At 38.0% G+C, this 4,952-nt stretch overlaps 1 long non-coding RNA gene across 1 annotated transcript; it reads left to right on the top strand.

Annotated features, from left to right (window-relative positions):
- The first annotated feature begins 3,491 nt into the window (after window positions 1-3,491).
- On the top strand, window positions 3,492-4,541 carry LOC121235767. The gene is made up of 4 exons (XR_005934596.1): window positions 3,492-3,585; window positions 3,847-3,893; window positions 4,151-4,241; window positions 4,530-4,541. It is a non-coding gene; the product is annotated as an uncharacterized LOC121235767 (long non-coding RNA).
- The last annotated feature ends 411 nt before the right edge of the window (window positions 4,542-4,952 follow it).

Below are 4,952 nucleotides of genomic sequence, written 5' to 3'. Positions count from 1 at the left end.
ATAATGGCTGAGTCGACTCAGCCATTCTGCGTCGAAACGTTCGAACGTTTCACCAAGACGTTCGAACGTACTACGTTTAAATTACACAGCCGTTACGGCTTCCACATTGGAACGTTTGATTATAACATCCGAACGTTTATTCATGCTTCGACGTTCGGACGTCCATATTTATGTTCACACGTAAAACAAATACGTTCGAAAGTATTTGTTTTAACGTCCGAACGTACGTCAGCCAATATTTATTTACTGCTTATGTTCGAACGTACATTGTTACATTCGAAAGTATTTGTTTTACGTTCGAATGTAAATATATTGACATTATTTTACGTGCGAACGTATAAATAAACATCCGAACGTTTTATCTTTAAAGTTCGAACGTTAAAGATAAAACGTTCGAACGTTACGGCAGAGCATCTTAAAATTAATACAAAAAAATGTATTATTGTAAATAATTTTTTTTTTCCTTTTCTATTTTCAGGATATGGCTCTTCCACTGCATACTAGGAAATGAGGGAGGGAAGGAGCCACGTCGGACACTGCCCGTATCGGAGCTCGTACTGTTATGGTAGAGCGAGAGGTCTTAATTAATGAGTTCGACGAACTCTGTTGGCAACAGACGAACCTGAGAGATGTTTTCCACAGTAGAGGCTGGGGAAATATCTGCACATTGAGGGAGAAGGTATACCCCTCAATGGTTCAAGAATTCTATATGGGGATGTGTGACATGCCTCAGGATGCATCCTCTCACACCGTGACTGTACGCGGTGTTTCCATTGAGGTATCAACAGATGTCATCGGCGAGCACCTTGGGATTCGTCGAGGAGTGGAGACATTTGCACACTCGACACCCCGTGAGGATGTAGGCACTTCTACATCATCTACTGGTCGGGGATGTGAGCCAGCATCAGCCAGAGATGCAGGCCAGTCAGAGGCTGAGGATACTGGCGTCGAGGCTCAGGATGATGACCGAGACGAGGATTTCTACATCCTCACCGGGAGGGATCGCATGCAGATCGAGCGGAAGAACGCCTTCAACCAGAACCATCTGCTGCATTTCTTCCGCATCTTGCACCTTATTGTTGCAACAAATGTCGATCCTGTGGCTCATAAAACCACATTTAGTCGGCTTCGGGCACAATTTTTGATACGAGTGGCACGTGGAGATCCTATAGATTTGCCATTGCACATCTTTCAGAGGATCCGTTACGAGGCGAGCATCGTCTCCACGGATAATCTCCCATATGGTGTCCTCATCAGCCGACTATTACTTGCACGGGGAGTGCCGACCCAGCCAGAGGAGCGGGTCAAAGATCAGATGAGCCCCCTCGACATGACCACTCATCGACGTAGCATTGGACAGGCGAGGGGACGTCAGCCACCCCCTGTAGAGGATCTAGTTCCTCCGACGCAGCCTGAGCCAGGTCATGTCGGGAGTAGTAGTCAGCATACGCCGAGTACATCTGCAGGAGATGTGCGGCCTGCTTGGGTTGATGCGGTCATCTCACAGCTGACTGCGCATATCGATCATAAGATCGATCGATCGCTCGAGGCTATATCGGCGTCCGTTGCCGAACTCACCCATCATGTAACTATCCTCAACGACAAGGTTGATACCTTGACTGAGGAGGTACGGAGTTCGACTTTTGCGGATAACGTTATCATCTGACTGTTAATATCAAATTTTGTATTTTATTTTTAATATTTGTAACGAAAAATATTATTGAATATTTCTATCGTTTTTTAATTTCAATTTTTAATCTTCTTTGATGTTATATTTTTCAACTTTAATACTAAATCACTGAATTTGAAATATATATAAATCAATAATATATATTTATATATTACAAAGTGTGTATATATAAATATATACAATTCAATTTTTTAGACTTGTTCACAAATTATGTACAATAAAAACCACATAATTTTTAAATTAAAGTCATTTAATTTAAATTTACAATGAACGTTCGAATGTTATTACTTAACGTTCGAACATTGGTGCAAACATTTTACGTTCGAATGTAAAATTAATAACATTCGAACGGTTGCGCCAAAATATTTTACGTTCAAACGTAAACAGACATAATGTTCGAACGTATATGTAACATTCGAACGCATATTTCCCATACGTTGGAACGAAAAAAAATCTCATTCTATCTTTAGTGACGATTTCCAGAAACTGTCACAGAAAATGCCTTTTAGTGACGGTCTAGAGACTGTTACAATTTCCTAACCGTCACTAAAAAGCAATTGTGTTGAAGTGAAAGCTAGGTCACTTCATGGGACGTTGGCGTCGGGCATCGTAGCATTATTTATATATATATATATATATATCATATAACCTTGTCTTATATATATATATATATATATCTATCTTTGTTTTCGATAGTTTCGTTCCTATTCTTGTCCCCAAATCATAATTGGCATTGACCAATGCTCTTAAATTGCCAGTTTTAAGGGTTGGCTTGCAAATTTTCAAAAAAGTTTTAATAATCATAGGCCGGTTTTGACATTTTAGAAACTAGTTTAGGACTGGACCAGCTCCACCGGTTCGGGCCGGTCCGGTCCGATTTTCCAATTTTCTTGTTAAAATACAACATTTCGTAATATGACATAACATATAATAGAAAATATTACATGACATGAAATTGTGTAAACATATAGCATTATGTAATATGACATACTTGTAACATATAGCAATACGTGGCAGAATAAATTATGTAACAGATAAGTATTTCACGACAGAGTATTATGTATAACAGATAAGCATGAAGTGACATGGCATAGTATGACATATACGATAAAATACATATATAAACTGTAGTTCCCTTACCTATCACACATACACAACATTCTAATAGGGGCAAGCACAAGCTCTTTTGTCGAATATCCATTTGAGGTAAATGGGGGCTTAAGTTGAGCTTATCACATAGTTAGATTCAATGGGTTTTATCAGAAGTGATGTTGCTCAAATGAAATTTATTTTATGAATTGAATGGTCACATTCTTCAACAAACAATGAAGAAGTGACTGTTTTCTTGAAGTGTATGATTATATTGGATGCATTTGATTCCACAGTTGAGTATACAAAAGGAGGAAGCAAAGAAGAAGGAAGTCCACATTGAGGAGAATTTCCCAGCGCCATCTCCCCGTTCCAACTGCACGGTAATACCCTTACTTGTAGTCGTCGGCAATTTTATTGAGTGTGCTACTTCTTTTATTTTTTTTCCTTTTACCGGTATCATTAAAAGATTTCTTTTCTTATCTTACTGACTTACCTTTGTAGCTGAACATTAATCCCTTGAAAGGGACATAATTGATCCTTTACGGGGGTGAATTCTACAATGGCAACAAGGTTAGGTCTAACATTCATCGCTGTAATATTTGCTCTATTTGAAGAAAAGTATGCTTCTGCTTCACTTACGTAGATTCTATGCTAATTTGAATGGTTGCAGACATATGTGTATGGTGACCTTTACAGGTATGATGTGGAAAAGCAAGAATGGAAGTTGGTTTCAAGCCCTAATAGCCCACCTGCTCGTAGTGCTCATCAGGCAGTTGCTTGGAAGAATTACCTCTATATCTTTGGTAAACTGATAACATCTTTGCTTAATGTTACTTAGGCATTTTCTGTGTATGCTTCATGTGCACTTGGGCTATGCCTATTCCTATCAATAAAGTTTTACTTTTACTTATCAAAAAATAAATAAAAATCTTTGCTTAAGTACATACGTACATACATACATACAGCTGCACACACACACACACACACAAACAGAGAGAGAGAGAGATAAAGACACATTAAATGTCATTTGATACATGTATATAGTCACATTCTTTTGTTGTTAGGTGGTGAGTTTACATCCCCAAATCAAGAGAGGTTCCATCACTACAAGGTGAACCATGTTTTATCTTGCTGCTTTTTGCCTATTTCTTGTTAGGTCTTCCTCTTGTACTTCCTTTGTACTCAGGCTATACCTTTTGATTTTTTTAGTAAAATCTTTGATTCTTACCTAAAAAAAATAATAATATTCTTGCAGCTTTCTTATTCAAGAATGCATGGCTGAGAATAGATATGGTTTTCAACTGTATTACCTACCTCTATATGTATATTTTCATGCTTGATCTGACAATGTCATCCTTTTTCTCACAGGACTTTTGGATGTTGGACCTGAAAACAAACCAATGGGAACAACTAAATCTAAAAGGGTGCCCTAGTCCACGCTCGGGTCATCGAATGGTAAGTTCAGGTTATTCTAGATTGATGCCCATGTCAGATAGGATCTTTACTTTATTAGTTTCAATCATGCATGTAAATTATAGGAAAATGTGTTAGCTGAAAATAGAATATATTTTTGAAAAACGGATTTGTACTTTAGTTCATTTATATTATGCTTGGGTGAAGTGGAATTGAGACTTGGTGTAGTCTTAAAGCAACCTAGAAGTAGTCATTGATAATCTCTTGACATTTAAGTTTGTGTTGGATAAATAATAAGACTCCAGTAATCAGTGCAATCTAAGTAAACATAAAGTATACAAGAAATAAGCCTATATTTAAGCAGAAAAAGATACAATCGTGAAAATTAAGCCCATTAAAGTCTACAGAAGCTGTTCAAAGGAAGATGGTATCGAAAAAGAAAGTTTTGAGCTCTTTCAGTGTCGTTCATGATCCTCAAAACTTCTACCTTTTCTTTCCTTCCAAATATACCATATGAGATAAGTACGAACCATTTTCCACATCATTGTGATTTGTGAGCTGCCACCTAGCCCTCTCCAATAATTGGGATTGGTCCAATCTTCTTCTGGGCATGACCCAAGCCAAACCAATACGTCTGAAGAAAACACTCCATAGAGCACTCGGAATCTCACAATGGAGTAAAAGATGATCCACGGTCTCCCCACTCCTCTTACACATGTAGCACCAACCAACTAATATGACGTGTCTTTTTCTTATG

The sequence above is a fragment of the Juglans microcarpa x Juglans regia genome, chromosome 6D, assembly GCF_004785595.1.
Source record: "Juglans microcarpa x Juglans regia isolate MS1-56 chromosome 6D, Jm3101_v1.0, whole genome shotgun sequence".
Taxonomy (NCBI): domain Eukaryota; kingdom Viridiplantae; phylum Streptophyta; class Magnoliopsida; order Fagales; family Juglandaceae; genus Juglans; species Juglans microcarpa x Juglans regia.
This window is presented reverse-complemented; position numbering and strand designations above follow the sequence as displayed.